Raw genomic sequence first — 23,753 nt, 5'->3', positions numbered from 1 at the left:
CCTCAGGGGCGACCCCTCCAGCGGGTGGTACTGTGACTCAAGGACCCTACATGGTGCCCTTCTGCATGTACAGCACCCAAAGAGGGGCAGGAGAGGGGGCGAAGGCAACCCTCACCAGTCCCAGGGAGGTGTATGCGAGCCCCTCACCATGACAAGGCGACACGATGGAGGAGGGGATCCTCTTACAAACTATATTTATAAGTATTATTCACTTAATTAAGATTTGGTATCCAACACACAGCATTTCTTTCAGACACTGAACACAATTTCTGCCAAGAAAAATTTGACTATCATATTCCCATTGCCGACTGACTTCTTACATCACTTCATGGGCCATGATGAATCAACAGACACCAGCTGTTTCTGCAATGTTGCCTTCTGAAAAAAAAAAAATAAAAATTACACACTTAAAACAAAACTTTGGGAACTACCTCCTACACTGCCTAGGTATGGCAGTGTAGGTAATTACCTAGGCAGTGTAGGTAATTACCTAGGCAGTGTAGGTAATTACCTAAGTGTAATTACCTAAGTGTAGTTACAGGATGAGAGCTACGCTCGTGGTGTCCAGTCTTCCCAGCACTCTGTCATATAACGCTTTGAAACTACTGACGGTCTTGGCCTCCACCACCTTCTCCCCTAACTTGTTCCAACCGTCTACCACTCTGTTTGCGAAAGCGAATTTTCTTATATTTCTTCGGCATCTGTATTTAGCTAGTTTATATCTATGACCTCTTGTTCTTAAAGTTCCAGGTCTCAGGAAATCTTCCCTATCGATTTTATCAATTCCTGTTACTATTTTGTATGTAGTGATCATATCACCTCCTTTTCTTATGTCTTCTAGTTTTGGCATATTTATTGCCTCTAACCTCTCCTCATAGCTCTTGCCCTTCAGTTCTGGGAGCCACTTAGTAGCATGTCTTTGACCCTTTTCCAGTTTGTTGATGTGCTTCTTAAGATATGGGCACCACACAACTGCTGCATATTCTAGCTTTGGCCTAACAAAAGTCGTGGACAATTTCTTTAGTATATCGCCATCCATGTATTTAAAAGCAATTCTGAAGTTAGAAAGCGTGGCATAGGCTCCTCGCACAATATTCTTTATGTGGATATATGTGGTAGCAAGGTATGGGGATACAGTAGTTCATAACATGATAAATAACTACAAGTTAGTTTTTGTGGGATATTCTGATGGTTTTATCTATGTCTAATGTTATGAGGGAAATATTTGGTAAAGTTCTGCCAGTAACAAGTTTATACACTGGGATGTTGACCAAAATGTTTAGAGCCCCATTGATTTTGTATGTTTTACTTTTATTCCACATGCAAACTTTTGAATTTAAGACTATTGACTTTCCAGTACTTTCAGCAGTGTATATATTAATTTAAAATTTTTACTATTTCATGTAACTTACCATGTTCCAAGTTCCTATGACCACTTTCTATAAAATTTGCATCCATTGGGATGTTTAGTACACTCCTAGTTACAAACTGTTGATAGTGAACAAATCCTCTCTGAACCTAGGACGAAACTTCATTTGAGAGTGAACAGTAAACTTTTTTTACTTCAATATAATTTACCTGCAAACATTAATACAGTATTTTATTCCTTTTAATAATTCTAATTAATATAATCTATCCATGCTGCTTTTAACTCTGGTATGCTGTATGTCATTAGACTAGACCTGTAAATATTTGCTAAAGAAATTAGAACTGAACCTTTCTTGTAACTTAATATTCAAATACGAACAGATTTAATTAAATGAACAAATCCACAAGGGCCATGACGAGGATTCGAACCTGCGTCCGGGAGGATCCCAGACACTGCCTTAATCGACTGAGCTACGACAGGGTAAAAGGGTTGAAACCGAAGTTCTACTGAACTTACTGGATCCCGTAGCCTCTCCGAGGCACAAACCTGGCTTTTACACAAACCCCCCCCCCCTGCACCCGAGCTATGTCAATAGGCCGTTCTCCCTCTTCGCCCCCGAGGTTTGTGTCTCGGAGAGGCTACGGGATCCAGTAAATTCAGTAGAACTTTGGTTTCAACCCTTTTACCCTGTCGTAGCTCAGTCAATTAAGGCAGTGTCTGGGATCCTCCCAGACGCAGGTTCGAATCCTTGTCATGGCCCTTGTGGATTTGTTCATTTGATGCATCACGTTAGTGCGATCTCTGTGTGTGATGATGTAAGGGTGAAGAGGGAGAACAGCCTATTGACATAGCTCGGGTGCAGGGGGGGGGGTTGTGTAAAAGCCTGGTTTGTGCCTCGGAGAGGTTACGGGATCCAGTAAGTTCAGTAGAACTTTGGTTTCAACCCTTTTACCCTGTCGTAGCTCAGTCAATTAAGGCAGTGTCTGGGATCCTCCCAGACGCAGGTTCGAATCCTCGTCATGGCCCTTGTGGATTTGTTCATTTGATGCATCACATTAGTGTGAGCTCTGTGTATGTTAAATAATTAGTAATTTTCAAAGATAATTCAAGTAAGAAAACCCCGTCCAGTAAATCAAATATACATATCACAACCTGCTAGAACAAAAAAATATGCCAAATATTCTGGAATGTAATAGTACAAAAACAAAATTGATACATATTTTCTTTCAAAAAAAAAAAAAAAAAAAAACAGCTGCTCTAACTGGAAAAATGTAAATTAAAAGTTTTTGTGTAACTTTTCACTTTGGCATTCATACAAAAATAATACATTAAAATAAAGGTTTAAATTGTAAATTACCTTAAAATAACAAAATATATTTGGTCTTTTAAAAAATTTAAATATGAATATATTTATCTTTGAACCATTATATGCTACATGAGCCACCTGGGCTAGTTGGTAGAGCGACAGTCTCGCTTCACGCAGGTTGGTGTTCAATCCCCGACTGTCCAAGTGGTTGGGGACTATTCCTTCCCTTCAGTCCCATCGTAAATACCTTATCCAGATCCCTTCTAAGTGCTATTTAGTCATAATGGCTTGGCACTTCTCCTGATAGTTCTTTTCCCTATATGCAACATGTTTTCCTTCTCAAGCTCCTACAAATTAACCAGTAAAGTTACCTTGAAAAATCAATAAGAGTAATATCGAACTCTTCTGACACAGTAATCTGACTCAGTATTGGCCACCTTTATACACCACCTGAGTCTTAGATAATTTTGGTAGGTGGTTTTTATCATCTGGACTGATTTATTCTGGGGTGATACCAAGAGTGTTTAGATCCCAGAGCTTATGTACAGTACTAGTTCCAGTCCCTCCTCTTCCCTTTGGGTAATTTTGAGGGGAGTGTGTTTCAGACCCAACCTGGCAACTATGACAATCTCGACTTGTATACTTTCTGCAGGATCTAACTGGTTTAACTTTAGTACGGATCCAGTCAGTAACAAACTCCCTGCCAATGTTCAGAACAGTCATCCTGTGCAGTTTATGTCTACCCGAGATGAATTTGTGGTAATAATCTGACTCCATCAACACCCCTAAGTCTTGGATATGATCAGAATTAATTTGTGAGTCAGCAAGTTTGACTCCCTGTTTGTTTTAAGTGTTTTGTCGTGGTCCCTAGACCAGGCACATGTAGGTCAGATGGGATTGCTTCCAAGATTATAGCAAATACAGCTTTAATGTACCTACCCACGGGCCTCGTAGCCTGGTGGATATCGCGCAGGACTCGTAATTCTGTGGCGCGGGTTCGATTCCCGCACGAGGCAGAAACAAATGGGCAAAGTTTCTTTCACCCTGAATGCCCCTGTTACCTAGCAGTAAATAGGTACCTGGGAGTTAAGTCAGCTGTCACGGGCTGCTTCCTGGGGGTGGAGGCCTGGTCAAGGACCGGGCCGCGAGGACACTAAAAAGCCCCGAAATCATCTCAAGATAACCTCAAGATAACCCAAACACATGGTTTAACCACGTCGTAGAATCTAGGTCCACTATTAGTTAGAAACCCTAATATATTCATAACTGGTTTTAATATTTATACACAAACTAAAATACACCCTAGTATACAGTCTTAGTAACTGCCACCCATCTTGAGGTTATCTTGAGATGATTTCGGGGCTTTAGTGTCCCCGCGGCCCGGTCCTCGACCAGGCCTCCACCCCCAGGAAGCAGCCCGTGACAGCTGACTAACACCCAGGTACCTATTTTACTGCTAGGTAACAGAGGCATAGGGTGAAAGAAACTCTGCCCATTGTTTCTTCGCCGGCGCCCGGGATCGAACCCGGGACCACAGGATCACAAGTCCAACGTGCTGTCCGCTCGGCCGACCGGCTCCCTTGGGTGACAAATGTTTTTGCGAACCCTCATCAAACAATAATCTGACCAGGAGTTTGTTTCTTTCATGGTTCAGTTAGTATGGCTGTGGTACTGGTTGCAGCAGTGTTAGTTTGGGCCAGCATGGCTCCTACACTTCCTTCAATTTTGCAGTACTGGAATACTGTAGTGGATTTAGTTTTAGCTTTGGGGGACTGTGGAGTTTGTCTCCCTCACACAAAGCTATATGATGTAACCCATTGCCACATTTAAGAAACGTCTAGTTGTGTCTCGCGGCTGCTAGGTTGATGATCTCTTAGAAGTTTCGTACACCTTTGCAGCACATGACCAATCTTACTAGCACAGTCTGGGTATTTAAAGGCATTGATATATTGGATGTTCTTCACTACAGAGCAAACAATATTTAAGCCCTGTTGTAAGTAAGTAATTATCAAAGAAGGCATCAAGCTGGGAAGGCTATGTAGCACCATCAAATGTGTGGGATAATTAGAGGGCGCTAAATATCACTGAGGATGCCAATATGAGAACAGAAACGTTTAAGGCGAACGATATCAAAATGTATCCGATTCACCAAGAATTCCATCGAGGGACGGTTGGAAAGCAGGACACGCTCGTCCTGGAAGTCAGGACATTCAACAAGGATATGCATAACTGTAAGAGGGACAACACAGTTAGGACAATAAGGAGCAGGACGGCGCTCCATTAAGTGTCCGTGAGTTAAGCACACATGGCCAGTACGCAACCTTGCCAGAGCCGTATCCCACAGCCGGTTACAGTGGTAGGAAGAAGGCCACAGGGACACACTACTCTTAATTAAGAGTACACAGTTTGTTACCAGTAACAGAAGACCAACAACCCTGCCAATGGGCAAGGATGGAGAAATGAATAACTGAGTAAAAGTTGGAAGGTGGGACAAGTGCATATAGCATCCCTAGCAGCAGCATCTGCACACTCATTTAAAGAGACACCAATATAGCTGGGAACCCAGCAAAACTCAACTGTCTTAAATCTACTAGAGATAAGAAACAGCCAATATTGAATCTCAACTACCATCAGATGAACTGAATTAAAGGACTACGGAGCCATGTATACTGCGAGTCAACTACAACCACAAAGGAGGACTGACAGCATTGACAAAGGAGGAAGTGACACCCCTAGGGTCAACACTTGCATCAGAGCAGCTCCAGCATATTTCAATAATCCTAAGTATTGTAGTACAGGTTGATGATAGCGAGTGGTGTCTCAGAGAACATAAAGGTATAGTGCTTTTGAAAAATAGGCGAGATAACAGGAATGTGCTAAGGGAAGTGAAAAATAGGATGAGAAAAAGTTGCCCTAGTGTTTCCAGTGCAGAGAAGAACATTCAAGATGGCTGCCAGCACGAGGAAAAACAAAACAGAGCTTGATTTTGCGGGATTCAATGAAAAAAGCATTGATATTAGCAGTCTACATAACAAGTTGGTAAAATTAGATACTATAGTGAACTCTCATGTAGAAATAATTAGTAAATTGAAAGAAAGTAATGACCATTTGAATAGCAAAGTTTTATGTCTTGAGGGTTTAGTGAAAGACTTGTGTAAGGATAAGAATCAATTGGAAACAAATTGCAAAGCCATGGAAGAAGAAAATAAACTCTTAAAAATAGATGTGGAAGAAGTTAAAGTAAATTTAAACAAATGACTACAATAGGTTAGGTAAGGAAATTCAACAGGAGAAACAGTTTTTGTCAGCACAGATGGAGGAAGTTACACAGGGAATAGAACAGTGCAAGAAAGATATGCAACTCACCTATGCCCAAGTGGCCAAGGAGAAGGAAAAAATTGAAGCAGCAGTAAAGGAAGCCAAACACTGCAGCAACCAAGATAAAACAAACATTAGGCTGGAAGTGAGAAAGGAAAAGTGGTGCAAAATACAGTTGATCGGAGTAAGTCCCTGATAATTTTTGGTTGCAAAGAAAAGGAGATAACATCTAGGTCAGAAAGAGCTGTAGAAGAAGAAGCGAAAGTAGTAGATAAAATTGTTGGCCTCGTAGAAGGTCTTACTACCATAGAGAATTTGTGCGACTACAGGAGAATAGGCAGATACGTAAAAGGGAAAGATCGACCTTTGAGGATCACCCTAAACAGTGCCAAGCAGATGGAAAAAGTACTAAGGAATGCTAGAAAATTACAAAGTGACGAGGATGGGAAAGTGTGGTAGTTAAGAAGAGATCTTTCAAAAGAAGACAGAGAAGCTGAAACTGAACCTCGCCGAGGCAAAACGTTTAAATGAGAGCAGGAATGAAGAAGAAATCAATTCTTTTTTCTACAAAGTGATAGGGATAGGCAGACCAGTAAAGTGGTACATAAAGGCAAACCAACAAAATCAATAGAGAGGGGGAGTGAAGAATAAGGAGAGGGGGAATAAGTTCCTGAAGATTGCATACACCAACATAGATGGAGTGAGATCGAAGATACTGGAGTTAAGTGATGTAATACAGCTGCAGACACCAGACATTGTTACACTCACGGAGACAAAACTTGATGTTATTTTAAATGAGGTCATATTCCCAAGGGGCTACTCAATTTGGAGACAGGACAGAAAAATTAGGAAAGGTGGTGGCGTTGCTGTGCTGGTGAAAGAACACCTAAAGGTGAAGGAAATAATGACTGCCAATCCACAAGAAGTTGACATAATAGCACTAGAGATCTGCCATGAGGATGATAAACTAATGATCATAAATGCATATAATCCACCACCAAGCAGCACATGGTCAAAGGAGGAGCTAGATAGTAAACGAGAAGGTTTTATAACAATAATGAGAGATTATAGCGAGAGCGGATAACGATAGATCACGACTGTTGATAGTCGGTGACTTCAACTTGAAATCCATAGACTAGGAATCATATGAAGCTAAAACACAAGATTTTTGGACCTGTAGATTTGTAGACCTCATCCTGGAAACATTCCTGTATCAACATGTTAAACAAGCTACGAGGATGAGGGAAGGGGACGTTCCCTCCATGCTAGATTTGATATTTACCAGGAAGGAGGAAGAGATATTTGACATTCAGTACCTTCCTCCCTTGGGTAAAAGTGACCATGTCTTTTTGGGAATAAAGTATGCAATGCGTTATAATCTGGAAGAAAATAAGGAGGTTGCAGCAGTTGAAAAACCTGACTTCTGGAGAGGACATTATGGCGACCTTAGAAAATTTTTTAGTGAGTATAATTGGACAGACTTGTTACTAGACAAGGAAGTGAATGAGATGTATGTCAAGTTTTGTGAAATATATGATAAAGGCACAAAAAAATTTATACCAAAACAAAGATGCAGAACTAGTTAACAGGATTGGTTCAATAGAAATTGCGAGAGGGCCAGAGACCAAAAGACACAAAAATGGAATCAATACAGGAAGAGGCCAAACCCCCAAACATAATAGCGATACAAAGATGCGAGAAACAACTACACAGCAGTGAGGGGAGAGAGAGAGAGAGAAAGAAATTTTGAAAAGGGGATTGCAGACAAATGCAAAACAGAACCAGGTCTATTCTATAAATTCATAAACAACAAATTGCAGGTAAAGGATAATATTCAGAGGTTGAAAATGGGAAATAGATTCACGGAAAATGAAAAGGAAATGTGTGAAACACTAAATGAAAATTTCCAAAGTGTGTTTGTACAAAATGAAATCTTTAGGGAACCAGACACAATAAGAATTCCAGAGAACAACATAGAGCACACAGAGGTGTCTAGAGACGAAGTGGAAAAAATGCTCAAGGAGCTAAGTAAGAACAAAGCAGTTGGTCCAGATGGAGTTTCACCATGGGTTCTGAGAGTATGTGCACCTGAGCTCAGCATTCCACTTCAACTGATTTTTCAGGCATCCCTGTGTACAGGAGTTGTAGTTGATGTGTGGAAAAAGGCTAACATAGTTCCAATCTACAAAAGTGGAAGCAGGGAAGAGCCCCCTTAATTATAGACCTGTATCATTGACAAGTGTAATAGTCAAAATATTGGAAAAAATAATTAAATCTAAATGGGTAGAGCACCTCGAGGAAAACGATATAATATCAGACAGACAGTATGGTTTTCGATCTGGAAGATCCTGTGTAACGAACTTACTCAATTTTTATGATCGAACCACAGAGATTCTACAGGAAAGAGATGGTTGGGTTGACTGCATCTATCTGGACCTAAAAAAGGCTTTCGACAGAGTTCCCCATAAGAGGTTGTTCTGGAAACTGGTAACATATTGGAGGGGTGACAGGTAAGCTACTAACATGGATGAAAAATTTCCTAACTGACAGAAAAATGAGGGCCGTAATCAGAGGCAAGATATCGGATTGGAGGAATGTCACGAGTGGAGTACCACAGGGTTCAGTTCTTGCACCGGTAATGTTTATTGTCTACATAAACGATCTACCAGTGGGAATGCAAAATTACATGAACATGTTTGCTGATGATGCTAAGATAATAGGGAAGATAAGAAACCTAGATGATTGTCATGCCCTTCAAGAAGACCTGGACAAAATAAGTATATGGGGCAACACTTGGCAAATGGAATTTAATGTGAATAAATGCCATGTTATGGAATGCACAATTGGAGAACATAGACCCCACACAACTTATAAATTATGTGAGAAATCTTTAAAGAATTCTGACAAAGAAAGGGATCTAGGGGTGGTTCTAGATAGAAAACTGTCACCTGAGGACCACATTAAGGTTCTGGGAATGATGTCTGATGACCTAATGTTTAAGGAGCATAAGAACATAAGAATAAAGGTAACTGCAGAAGGCCTATTGGCCCATACGAGGCAGCTCCTATTTATAACCACCCAATCCCACTCATATACATGTCCAACCTATGCTTGAAACAATCAAGGCATAACCAAGCAAATAGTGTCAGCTAGAATAATGATAGGATGGATTATGACAACCTTCAAATCCCGGGATCCCATCACAATGCTCTTACTGTTCAAATCGCTTGTGCGTCCCTCCTGAGTACTGCTCCACACTCACTTCTCCCTTCAGAACAGCACAGATTCCAGAAATAAAAAGAATACAGATAACATATACGGCACACACAGACACAATGAAGCACCTAATCTATTGGGATCTTCTCAAAGCTCTGAAAATGTACTTCCCAGAAAAGAGACAAGAGCCATGTCTAATCACGTATACAGTACTGTACATGGAAAATAATGAAGGGACAGGTCCCAAATTTTCACAGTAAAATAACAACATACTGAAGTGATAGATATGGAAGGAAATGCAGAATAGAGCCAGCGAAGAGTAGAGGTGCCATTGGTACAATCAGAGAATGTATGAACATCAGAGGTCCATAGTTGTTCAATATCCTCTCAGCAAGTTTAAGAAATACTGTACTGCTGGAACAAAAGAGGAAATCTTCAAAAATGGGACGTTTTCTGCAAGAAGTGCCTGACCAAGTGGGCTGTAATGGATATGTGGGCCATTCCAAGTAACAGCCTGTTGGACCAAGTTCTCAAGTCAAGCCTGGCCCTGGGCCAGGTTTGGAGAGTTCTTCAACTCCCAGAACCTCATCCAGGTTCAATCCAGGTCTAGGTAGTTGTACTAGTATTTGGATTAATCTGGCAGACAATCTTTGACTTTTTCCTCATATTTTGCTGTTTCGGCAAGGAAGTCATCTACCTGGATGGGGTTTTGGGAGTTGTTCTATTCCCCAGGCCCGGCCCAGGGCCAGGTTCAACTTTTGAGAGCTTGCACCAACAGGCTATTGCTTGGAATGGCCTACAGGCTAGTCAGTCTGCATTCATTTTTTCTTCACTGAGACTTTGTATGTTTTTATCTGCTGCTTCAGCAACATTCTGTGGTTTTTGTTGTGCCATCCTTTATGTGGCTTTCAACTAGTTTAGGAGTCACAATGGAAGACTGAGCTAGCTGCTCACATTTCTGAAGCTGTCAGGTCACAACCTTTATGATTCACTAGTACAAGGTACTGGTAGTAGAGATATTGTCTGTCATAACTAAGGTCAATTCACAATTAAGTATATCTACATTTTGTGTATACAGTATTGTGTGTTAATTTGAGTGATGATCCAATACAACTTGTGGATTGCGGTTATGTTTGTCGATACAGTGAATCAGGTCGTCTCTTCAGCATCACCCTGGGTATTATGGTGCAGCTGTACATCTTACCACTGTGTGTTTCGTGTATTATAACACTAATCATAGTGAATTAAATGTAAATATTATTTACCACAAATTTAAATAATGAACACTGTCTAGTGTTCAGCACAACTTGTGCTAATTTGTTCCACCCTTCTTATGTCTGCACAATATATTAATAATAAATGGCTAGATTGTACAGCATTTGGTACAAGTCTAGCTTAATTGTAAATATATACAGTACTGTAATCCTGCCCTCAGAGGTGGGCACTAACTACTGTAATGATTATAATGATGGTGCAGACTAGGATAGCTCAAGTTCATTTTTTATATTTAATTTTTTTTTTTTAATTTCAAAGATTAAACAATTCCTAAACTTGGGAATATACAGTAGATAAGTAAATTTAAAGTAACACTTAGCCTCTCATTACGTGTTGGTAATATATGATAGTACTTTTTTATTTAGTAGTTCCATAACCTTAAGATTCTTATGACAGGTGAACACAATCAATGAATAATTTCTCAAAAAAACGTCTAGCTGCGAAATGTGTATTATGGCGAGATCATGAGGCCAGCAAGTGCTTCTGTTAATGTTGTTATCAAATTACAGCAACACTAGCCTAGTGATCTAGATATTATTCATTGCGAGGTTATTTAATTATTTTAGTTATTTTAATTAAGTTTGTTGCTTCTATCTGAACTACCAACAATAATTTATTTGAATTAAGTTTTGATTAAGTTAATGTGTTCTGTAACAAATTAGGCTATGACACAGCTAGGTTCAATTGACTAGCAATTAGCCATCTAGGTACGACAGACCAACAATGTGGGATTATGTGGATAACTTAACTATTTAACTAATTTCTAGCAAATTGTATAAAATAGGTTACTTTATACACAGTTCCCACAGTGGGGGTTATTTATTAATTATTTGAATTCAGATGATGCAGTATTATTTACTTGATTTAAAGCATTAATTCTGATACTCCAAGTTTATTTCAGAATAATTAATTAATTTATTTGATTTACTGCACTGTCTGAATTGGAATTAGTAGTAAACAAAATTCTTATCTGTCTAAGAAAGTCCGTAGATCAGAGAAAGCCTCAATTAACATCGTCCATGGACCAGAAATGACTTCGTGGGGAATATGGCTGTCTCTTGTGCGACTCGTAATGTTGATGTTCTCTCTCCTGCCAACAATTTAATTATTAGATTGGAAAATCACAATTGGTTATGTAATTAAAGAATCCCAGTTTCATCAATTATTAACTTCTCTTTGAAGTTGAAGAATTAGTATTCTCACTTTTGATTATGGTGATGTCCTGTAGTGTAACCATGCTATCTCCTAACACCTTACATAGACAATAAATAACCAAATCTTACATATGTTTGGATACTTATTAACTGTGAGGAGAAAAACCAGTGCAGTTATCTAAACGAGGTTATTGGACCTTCAGGCAACTAATGCAACGATCTTGTCAACGTCAACATGGTATATCACCAATGTGGGCTGTGTTGATATTCATAATGGCAAGCCCTTCCTCCCTCCCACACTTTCCGGCCTTTCAGTCAGTGCAAGGGTTAATAATAATTTGAGAGTGGTTGCTAAATTCTAATTAAGAAATAAAATTAATTAACATTATCGCTCGGTAACGACGCAATGCTGCGTCGCCCGTTCAGTAAAAGGAGTCCCGGTAACTGTGCTAAAAACTGTGCCCAGCATTCACACTTGGCTGTGGGAGGGGCACACCGCTGTTTTGAACCTTATATGCCTTATATATAAGGTTGAAAAGAGTATACACATTTTATTGTGCTTGATTAGCGCTCACGAGGATAACACGATGTCACTACTTTGTTTGCTGTGGGCATTAGGACGGGCTTTTGGAGTTTATATGCATTTAGTCATGTAGAGAATTCAATTGCGAACACATTGATACCAAAATGAAAGACCTATGATGAGAACTGAAGTAACCAAAGTGAAAAGAGTGTACACATTTTATTGCTCTTGCGCGCTCCCGGGTAACTCGCTCTCACTTTCTCTGTTTGCTGCGGATGGTAAGCCGGGCTTCTGGAGTTTATATGCATTTAGTCCTGTAGAGAATTCTATTGCGAACACATTGATACCAAATTGACAAACCTAGGACAAGAATTGAGATGACAAATTTGAAAAAGAGTATAAACTTTTCAGTACTATCGCACTCTCTAACAGAAGGCCAGGCACTCTTTAGGGTGGCGTGTCGCTCTCTTCCGGGTAACATTGGCCTGCTTTCATCACTTCGGCGGGTGGAGCGTGCTGCAGTTTTTGACATTATATGCATATAGTCCTGTTGTGAATTCTATTGCAAACACACTGATACCAAATTGAAAAACCTTGGACGAAAATTGAGGTAACAAAGTTGAAAAGAGTATGCACTTTTCAGAATTACTGCGTGCTCCCGCAAAATGCCCAAACCCACCTGGGAATAGTGCAGTGCTCGCGTGCCCAGAGCGCGAAAGTGGTTGCTAAATTCTAATTAAGAAATCAAATTAATAATTAATGTATCTACACAGTACAGTATTAGATTTAGTCGCCTCACCTTAATTTAATAACGATACGTAATAGAACAACATCAGGTCTTCAATCGTCTGGTGGCAAGGGTAGGAGGAGCAGACCTAACCAAGCAGAGAATTGAGTCAGCCCACAAGATATATTACTGCGTATTATATATAATTTTTAATTACAGAGTATTATTATAAACAGAAGACAAACGTCATAGTAAATTAATATTTAGTATTTATATGCATCATTAGACACATAAGAGGAAAAACTTTCCTTTATCAACTTTAATGAAATATGGCTACATGAACACTTCAACCAACAGAACACACCTTAAATGGTCTGAGAGTACACCAAGAACTTCAACAAAATCTTGTAGATATGAGGCAAATTGAAATTGACACCAGTAATTCCATCTATCATCATACTATCATGCAAGAAGAGCCACACATTTATGGATCATCCAATGAAATCAGAAGACTTCTAAATGTTACTACTGCTCGGCTTTGACTCAGTTATAAGTATCTGGGAATTTTCATTATCTGCTGATGTAGACCTGACCAAATGTAAACTGTCAACAAAATTATTCACACACCCTTTGTTACTATGTGATGGAGTGCAAAAAGATATGTGAATTCAGAGACAACTCTATAACAAATGTTCAAGAGATGTGTAAATATTTCATTCAAAATGATCTGCTGCTCTAAGTCTTGGCCAAATATCCCCAGTTTGCTAATTGTAGGTAGTATCCGAGTGATTATAACCTATCCACTGCTGCCCATTGGATGGGGGGCGGTGTGTAGGATAAACACACAAATTGTGACACTAGCTCTCAACATATGTCAATTGGTTAAATTAGAAACTGTACTTGTGGTTGGTCTCAAGCCCATTGTTGATGTGACTATGTGCATTGAATTTCTGTAACTAGCTCATCAAGATTTTAACTTAGCTATATTAACTGTGGGGCTCAGTCCCTGAGTCCATTATGTGCCTCTGTCCCCCCTTTTCACTACTGCCCACAAGAAGGGTATGGGGGTGCATACCCCATACCCTTCATAATGAATACATAAGATAATGAATGGACTAAACTAAAATGGTTGCTAATTTCTTCACATTTGTAGACCTATAAAAAAAAATTAAGCTCCCAAACTCTGGTAACACTAAATCTTACTTCTATACGCCGGGCATCTAAGGCCTATTCATAACCCTTAAATTGCGCAACATGTCATATGAGGCATTTAGTAACTTACCCAAAAGTGCGCATTACGTCATATGACGTGTTGGAGTATTACGCAAGATTTAAACGGCCCGCGGGTACATGGGGTTCAGCTCACCATCTGGGCTCTTGTAAACAGACGCCATTTAAAAAAAAATCGTAGGCAACATTCCTGGGTGTGAAGGCCTCAGTCCTGAATGAGCCACCAAGGCCGGCGCACACAGCATGAGCTCACAGCACTGCTGTTCAGCTTATGACCACAGCATTACCTAAAAATGTCAATAAATAAATATATATATAATGTATATATAAATATATATATCTACATGGTATTATTTAGTGATGATAGTATGAGTATGAATGTTGGTGAGTTAGGCGAGGTGAGGGAGGGAGTGGTAGCCAGTGGCGGGCTGCCATTCAGCATACCAACTTAGTTGTTTGCTATGGTAAACACAAATGTAGATACAGTGGGGCCTAGACTTACGATGGTAATCCGTTCCCAGAGACAGATCGTAAGTCAAAATATCCAAAGTCGAAGCGATTTTTCCCATAAGAAATAAAGGGAATTGAATTAATCCGTTCCCCACCCTCCAAAATATTAACTTCCAAATACATTTTATACTGAATACAATTTTGTTCTCTAACTACAATATAGTACATATGTTTATCTTACCTTTATGGAGGACTCTTGATGGTGTATGGAAGATGGTGATGAGGGTGGAGTAGAGGTGTTACTGTTTGGAAGGGGAGTCCCCTTCCATTATAACATCAGGCAGTGAGGACTTTTCTGGGATACACTCTGGCATGTTTTGCCTGCATACCACTAGAACCTGCTTGTGGCTCACTGCTTGCTTGTCTTACTAAGAATCTGTCGAAAAACACTTGTTTTTTCCTACATTTTAACACTTGTCTGTAGTAAGACATCACATTGTCATTGCAACGGCCTGCTACAGCTTTATCTGGGCGAGTTTTTTCAACAAAACTTTGCAGTTCTTCCCATACTTCACACATTTTCTTATTAATGAGGAAGGTATATCCTCTACTGCCTCAACTCAACTATTTTCTTAGGTTGAACCTTACCACTGACTTTCTGGGACCCATGGCGTGATATATAATAATCAGTTTTATGTTCAAAAAGCAAAAAATCACCACAAAAATGGAATTTCTTATAGGCGTGATTGTCACTAAGTGGGCAGCTCTAGTAAACTGAGGCAGGTTGGCACGCGTGACCGTGAACCACGTGCTCGGTCGACCCAAACGTGTACCGACAAATATCGTTAGTCGACAACACTATCGCAAGTCGAGTCGCATTTTTCGATCAAATTTACATCGTAACTTGAAATTATCGTAAGTTGGGGCAATCGTAAGTCGAGGTGCCACTGTACTTATATGTAACGTGTGTATATATAGTGTAATAACAGCAAAAGGAGTGTTGGGAGAAGCCATTTTAGTGAGGGAGGTGGCAACAACTGCATGACTTGTCATGCTGGGTAAGGGTGGCCACTATGCTCTTTGGGAACTGTACCGGCTTAGTTGAACAGTTAGGGTGAACAAAACATGTAGATACTTATATATAATGTGGGTATATAGGGTAATACCACCACAAACAGTATACAGTACTTGAAGGAGGAATGTTAGTGCGTCTGGCCTTGAATCAGTGAGGGAGGGAGGGAGCATTAGTTGTGTGTGGGGCCACCTGTTACTGTCTGCTGTCACCTTAAAAGGATTAGTGGGTTGCTATGGTCAACACAAATGTAGATACTTATATATAACGTGTACATATAGTGTAATAACAGCAAAAAGTGTGTTGGGAGAAGCCATTTTGGTGAGGGAGGTGACAACATCTGCATGACTTGTCATGCTGGGTAAGGGTGGCCACTATGCTCTTTGTGCACTATACCAGCTTAGATGAACAGTTATGGTGAACAGAACATGTAGATACCGGTACTTATATATAACGTCTGTATATAGTGAATAAAAGCAAAAACAGTATGGTGGGAGGAGGATGTGGGCGAGTAAGAAGTCATTGAGGGAGTGGCCAGCGAGAGGCAGGTCACCCCTTGTTGCTTTTTGACTCGCAGTATCAACTTAGTGGTTCGTTATGGTGAACAAAATATGCAGATACTTATATATAACCTGTGTATATAACGTAATAACCGAAAAAGTATTTGTTTATTGTTTTATGAACACAATAATTGAATCAATAATATGCACACCATAATTTTGAGTACAGCGTTGACTCAGACATTTTATTATATAAATATATCACACTAAACACTATTAAATAATATTACAGCAAAAAAACAAAGAAAAAATCAGACATTGAAATAATAGGTAATTATATCTTTGTGGCAACTCCCGCCTGACAGCTAGGGCAGAGCAGACCGCCTCAGACGCTTGCCGAGTCAGCGCCTCTTTTTTGCCAGACTTCCCTGCCATATCGTGGCCAAAATATGCTACTTACGATTTTTTTATTATTTTTCTCGTGATCAGGAAACAAAAATGAACAGGTTTATAAAAGAAAAAAAATTTAATTTTTTTTAATGCACCTGTGGATGACAAAGGCCAAATAGCCCTTAGCAGCTTGGGGGCTGCTGCAAGAACCAGAATCTGGCTCATATAAGGAAGCAGCAGCATAACAGAACAACCAGAGAAACGGGAAAATTCTAACAAAAACATATGTGAACAAAACAGGGGATTGGCTGAAGTAAATTTGACATCCCTGGACAAACAAGGCTTACTATCTATACTGCAGGGAAAATACCGTGACTGAGAATTTTGCCCTATATCAGTTGGCTTCCTCTGCTGGTCCTACTTTGACCTTCCTAAAATCCCTTTATACCCATTAAAACAATGGGTATAAATTGATTAAATTTAGATTTATGAAAGACATGGGTAAATACTGGTTCGGTAACAGGGTTGCTGATTTGTGGAACCAATTACTGTACCGCGTAACATAATAGAAGTAGGATCCCTCGATTGTTTCAAGCGTAGGTTAGACATACATATATATGAACGAGAATGGGTGGATATATAAATAGGAGCTGCTTCGTATGGGCCAATAGGCCTTCTGCAGTTACCTTCATTCTTATGCTCTTACCAAGTTTAGTGAATATCGATTCGACTGGCATCTCGTTTTTCTCTGTTGATTCAATTTGCAGGCCCACTGGTGCCACCCTTCCTCATCAACATTGGCCACTCATTCTTTCGTCCACCAGGCGGCCCATTGGCAACGGTAGAAAAAACTATCCCTATGGCTCACATCCAGTTTTTATTGCACTGTACATCTATCACTGCTTTCCCTGCCACATATGGCTGCCTTTGCTGTCTACTAGATGAGTCACATGACTATTGTGTCTTTGGGGATGGCTGTTTCTTTACTGGGATTAGGTTCCTGACTCAGTCTGTTGCTGAACTGGCAGAGGCAGTACCTGCAGATAAGACAGAGGCTAAATGCCTAGGCTTCCAGATTTTCTCTTGATATGTATGAAAGGCCTTGGTTTTCAATTTCCTTCAATCAGGGTTTACCTGGTTGATAGCGTATCCGTTCATAGTTTGGTTTGTGTTCTATGTGGGAGGGACATCTCCCATACCCATAGACAGTATCTGCAGTTTACTTGTAATCAGTTACAAGAGCTTTTCTACTCTTGAACACTAGCTTGAGGGAGGATTGTTTTATAACTTGATATAAAAGGCTGTGAATGTAGTGGCCCACAGGCTTATACAGTGCAACCTCAATTCAATGAACTATGCAACCTGTATAGAGTTGTGGCAAAAAAATGAAACCTTAGGAATAATTAAACAAGTTCTTGACATCAGGAAACAGCAAGTGGTTACTCAGATGTAGAAAGCTTATGTGCCTCCATCTGGAAAACTGCATCAATACATGGATACCTCACCTTCAGAAGGACACACAGTTTTTACTTTGAAAAAGCTCAATGCAGAGCGACAAAAATAATTCCAGAACTATGTCAACTTTCATACCAGGAGAGGTTGAAGGCCTTAGGGCTAATATCACTACAAACCAGACAAGAGAGCTGATCTCATCAAGACCTTAATTACTATGAACAAATTGGAAAATATTAGAGATACAACTGCAAGCTCAAGAAGTTACAATGTAGGATTGAATATTTTGTTCTTTAATCCCTAAGTTAATAAACCCATGTAATTGCCTATCTGCCAAAGCAGTGACTACCAAGACAATACCATACTTCACTTCAAATTCAGCTGGAAAAATTCCTCAGGAATAACATAAAACTTTTAAAAAGCTGCCGGCTTCCGGTCACCAGTTTGTTTCTGTGAATGATGTTACTGACATTTAATACCTTAAGACAATAACATTTGCTGATGAAAACTCATTTTTTTAAATAACAGATCAGTTAGCTTTAGGAGTTATTTCCAGAATAAAATGCCTCTACTGTCATGTCAATGCTCACTGCTGCAATACAGTGCTAAACACTAAAAATCTATAAATATTTCTAAAAATTAAATATGATAAAAGGTAAACTACTCAGCTAATAAAATGTATATAAAATAATACAGCATACAATATTTAGATAAAATTAAAATGTTAAAGCCAATAAAGCCTTGCTACTTTGCCCCTTGATACATAGTATATATTTGATGCTTAACATTATAACTTAAATTTGATTATGAAAGCACTTAAAGCACTCTTTGTACTTGCTTAGTTGTACTCGCCTAGTTGTGCTTGCAGGGGTTGAGCTTTGGCTTGTTGGTCCTGCCTCTTGACTGTCAATCAACTGTTGTGAAAAAATAAATAAATAAAACTGGTGTACAGATTCCTGAGCCTATTGGACTCTTATCATATCTACATTTAAAACTGTGTATGGAGTCTGCATCCACCACATCACTGCCTAATGCACTCCATTTGTTAACTACTGACACTGAAAAAAAATTCTTTCTAATGTCTGTGGCTCATTTGGGTAGTCAGTTTCCAACTGTCCTCCCTTGTTCGTGTTCCTCTCGTGTTAGTTTGTCTTTGTCCACCCTGTCAATTCTCCTTGAGTGCTCAATAACCCACTACATAATACATTATGTAATTCATCTCTGTCCATGGAGGACAGAAAATTAAATATATATAAAATATCTTTGATTAGATAGATTACCTTTGCAAACTAGCCACTACATCTGTAGTAGAAAAGTTAAACAAGAAAAATGGTATCTTTCATCAATTCGTCAACCAGAGACCAGACAGCCTTAGTTATTCCTAAGATGAATTATCAATCCTAAAGTATAGTCGTCTATTTTCTTGATTTCTCAGATCTTATTTTTGATCCCAAGGAGAAACAGAAATGCTTTAGTAGTACTTTTCCTTTCACCTGAAAAGAGTTAGGCAAGTTTTTTGTGTGGGGGTTACATCCTTGTGGAAGATGTACAGTTGACCTGGGGGCAAGGAGGAGACGGAACTTCGATATAAGCCTAAGTACAGGCAACATCTCTCACATTTTTTTTTACAATATCATGCAAAATTATGTTTACAACATTTGCTGTATTTAATGAACTAATTGGATATATTCATTACCTGTTTCAGCTATATAGGCACTCACCACTTTACAGAGTCATTTCTGTTCACATCGCAAAATAAATCTAATATAAAGATCCCCACAGGCATATAACTGCCTATAGGACAGGCTCGCAACTACCAAACTCCAAATCCAAAAACCCACCAACAACCTTCCGACCAACTAACCCATCAACAACCTTCCAACGACCCATTAAACCACACCTTCCCTCATATTACCTGGATAGCTATCTGTAATGGTCTGAAAGCATATTATGGTTGCATTAATAGTCTACATGTACCTTTGTCCTAAACAGAGATGATCTTAAGTTATAACATTATTGCATTATAAATTGCCAGTTTAAAATATTAAAAATATATATGCTGAAAATGTTTTCTTTGAAGAATTTGGTTTTTTGTAAACAGAATTCTCAGATGCACTGAAATAGTTTTGAATTCCATATTGTTAATAATACACTGTATTAACATTACCAAACATAATGAAACATAACCTAACCAAACGTTAACCTAAAGTAACCTTAACCTAACTATGATCAAAGTAGATAATTAGCACTAATTATGTAGCCATTCCGTTGAGAATATTTCCTCCCTGGGGACAGGTTGCCCATATGATACATAGGATATAGTGGGTTGGGCATATTTTCTATCACCTAATGCACCTGTTCACCTAGCAGTAAGTAGGTACACAGGAGTTAGTCAGCTTCTTGTGGGGTTGCATCCTGGGGGGGGGGGCGGGGTCAGTAATTCGACTTATGGGGGTAGGGAGTGAGGGGGATCTTGATATAAGCTTAACGTGTATGAATACACACTGGCTGCCTGTCCCCACGACACAATGAATTATTATTATTATATAAGCAGTGTTGGATTCATAGATAGGAAGATACGTCGCTAAAAGCCATTAATAAGCCGAGCGTTTGGGATAAATAATGAAGGGAACACGTGAAAAGATAAAACTAAATGAGAAAAAAACTATAATTATGTCGAAAAATTTAAATACAAATGACAGGTTTTTACATGATAAATGGAACAGCAAAACAGAGAACGAATCGGACTGTTCACTGCAACATGACGCAATATTTTAATTTACTAAACAGTTACGGCAGCAAGACCGTCTTCATACAAGTTCAAGTATGTTTATTGAAATAAGCAATAAATACATCTCAAAGGGATAGAGTAGCTTAGGCTAGTTCTACCCCCCAGTCTTCATACACACAGCTAAGACCGTCTTCATACCCAGCAGGTGTTAGAGCAGCGACGGGGATCAGTCCTGCCACGTCCATTTCCAGCAGCTTGCGAGCTTCAAATGGTCCATTTCTTTATTTTAAGAAGTGGGAGACCCGGACTAGCAGCTGGCCCTCCGAGGACCGTAATGTCTTAACTGTCAACCGGTAGGTTAGTGAGGCCTTTGATCACCAGAGGCGCTAACCTTCTCTATTTTCTGAGGTTGGAAGAAAACGTGCTCAGATTGGGGACTTGTTTATTTATAATGGTAAATAATAAATTAATATATAATAAATTAATAAATAATAAATTAATTATTATTATATAATAAATAATAATAATAACAAATAGTATAATGATAAGCAATTATTTTTAATAATAACGATGGTCAATTTTAATAATAACGTCTAATAGCTAACAGGGCGGGCCCGCCCAGCTAAGGGCTCCACAGGGGTCCCGGCTAAGGGCGTAACGGACTGGCCCAGCTAATGGGCTTAGTACGGGCCGACCGAGGGCATGGCGAAAAATGCCAGAGAAAACGATAACAAGTAAAGCAGAGGGAGGGTAGGAGTAAGGCGACTAAAACCCGGACCTAATAATAAAGAACTTAAGTAAGTAGTAGAATGATACAGTAGGAACTGTATAAATAGATAAATAAGTAAATGTCCCACACTGGGGAGGAGGAAGTAAGCAGGGAAACCCTAACCTTAACAAACCAACAATAACGTAGCATGCACAACACGAACACTAGTGGTCAACAAGGGCAAAATAAGGGCTTAACAAACAACAGTTGCCAAATGTAAACTGTAAAATACTGCCTCTGAACATCAGCAGCTGGAACACCTGCAGCTGGACATTGGCAACTAGTGCATCAACATCTCAGATTCAGATTCAGATGTTTATTCAGGTAAGGTATATACATACAAGTGATGTTACATTAATGGATTGATATATAGATAGAGCTAGTACATACAATGCCTAAAGCCACTATTACGCAATGCGTTTCGGGCAAGAAAAACATTAATATCAAGAACTTAATCTGCCAAATCAACATCTGCCAAAGATAAATAAATAGTGGCAACTGGCCACCAGGAAAAACTTCGGTTATAAGTAGAAGTCCAACTGCAAGACAATTAGGGACCATATAGAACCTGGGAGCCAACAAGGGAATGGAGAGTATCTTCGGCAGCTGCCGAAGATACAAAATTAGCGGCAACGGGCCAAGGGGGAAACTGCAGCAGTAAGGGAAGTGCGACTGCAAAACAGATCATGCTCAAAATAATGCTGGAATGTAACTCTTTAGAGAAAACGGGATTAATGCATGAAGCTGAAATAAATTACAATCAAATACAATAAACTGAAAGGAGTGCTAATAGGCACAACGTCGGCTGGAACGCTTCAGCTAGAACTTTGGGGGCTGGCGCGTCGGCAGCTGGACCCTTGGGAGCTGGAACGCAGTAGGATGGGCATTATCAGTTGGGACCGCTTCAACTGGAACATCAGGAACAACTTCAGCAGTAGCATGGGAGCTGGTCCAACAACCGCTGGAACGCCAGCAGCTGGACCATGTTCCACCTGAACAGCAGCAAGCTGGGACAGCAACAGCTGTACCCACAGCAGCTAGAACACCGACTGCCGGGAATGTCGGCAGCCAACTGCAGCAGCTAGCCACCAAAATTGAGCAACAACGTAGGAAGAGAGTGGCGGCTCGGACACTAGGGCAGACGGCTGGACCAGCTACAACAGACCCAACCGAGCATCGGCCGCTAGAACACAGTGACACGTCGCGGGAAGAACGTCGGCCGGACATCAACCCCTGAACGAAGGCAGCTAAGACGTCAGTGGCTGTGAAAACCTTCCGGGCTACACCGGGCAGACAACACCTGGATAACCAGCGGCCTGGGAGGCCACAGTGACATCCGTGCTACACCGGGCAGACAACATGTCTGGATAAACCAGCAGCCGGGAGGCTGCAGATTCTTTCAGGCTACACCGGGCAGACAAAACGACTGGAAACGTTTACTGGTACTGGTAAACGAAACTGGTACTGTCTAGCTGTCAGTACTTAATAACTTATTGACAAAGTCAAGAAAACAAGTATAAAGGTAAAACGGTAAGTAAAATGACATGCACTTAGGCAATGCATAACTAGCAATAATTTGCTGATGGAACTAATAATACGAGTCCAAGATAAACTTAAAGGGAGAGGCATGAGGCCCGAACACAGCGTCTAGGACATCCTAGCTGACTCTACTTAACTTAAAGGTGAAGCATAAGTTAAACAAACATAATTGTAAACCAGTAAAGTAAAAACATGCAGCATGAGCGATGTAAAATGCGGGAAATTTACTGAGGAAACTAAATGTAAATGCAGGGCCAGAATAAACTTAAAGCAAGAGGCAAGGGGCCCGATCCCTGCAACTATCACATCCTAGCTGACTTTACATAATAACTTAAAGGCAATAAGCAAAATTTAAACAAACATAAATGTAAAACCAGCAAAAGAAAACATGCGGCTTGACACTGCATAAAATTCAGTAAATTAAGGAAACTTATGGAAAATACAAGTCCATGAAAACTTAAAGCTAGGGGCCGGAGGCCTGTGACACAGCAGCTAACATAACCTAGCTGGCTTTACCTAATAACTTAAAAGCAATAAGCAAAATGTTAAACAAACATAATTGTAAACCAGTAATAAATAAATACACATGCAGCAAGACGCTGCATAATTTGCGGGAATAATTAGCTGATGTAACTAAACGTAAATGCAGGGCCAGTAATCTTAAAGCAAGAGGCAAGGGGGGTGGGGGCCGTACTCTGCGCCTATCACAGCCTAGCTGAGTTACTTAATAAC

At 39.8% G+C, this 23,753-nt stretch overlaps 1 long non-coding RNA gene across 2 annotated transcripts; it reads right to left on the bottom strand.

The window, feature by feature from the left end:
• Positions 1 to 28: 28 nt before the first annotated feature.
• LOC138356050 (uncharacterized) lies at positions 29 to 21,136 on the bottom strand. 2 transcript variants are annotated; one of them, XR_011224112.1, is made up of 5 exons: positions 20,912 to 21,136; positions 18,835 to 18,896; positions 14,171 to 14,405; positions 12,961 to 13,036; positions 29 to 378 (listed from the first exon to the last, which is right to left on the bottom strand). It is a non-coding gene; the product is annotated as an uncharacterized lncRNA (long non-coding RNA). The 2 variants fall into 2 exon arrangements; XR_011224111.1 differs by lacking the exon at positions 29 to 378 and adding an exon at positions 5,552 to 11,574.
• Between the last annotated feature and the right edge of the window lie 2,617 nt (positions 21,137 to 23,753).

This window comes from Procambarus clarkii, chromosome 70 (assembly GCF_040958095.1).
Source record: "Procambarus clarkii isolate CNS0578487 chromosome 70, FALCON_Pclarkii_2.0, whole genome shotgun sequence".
In the NCBI taxonomy this organism is placed as follows: Eukaryota; Metazoa; Arthropoda; class Malacostraca; order Decapoda; family Cambaridae; genus Procambarus; species Procambarus clarkii.
The sequence above is the reverse complement of the archived record's forward strand: the minus strand, read 5'-3'. Positions and strand labels throughout refer to the sequence as shown.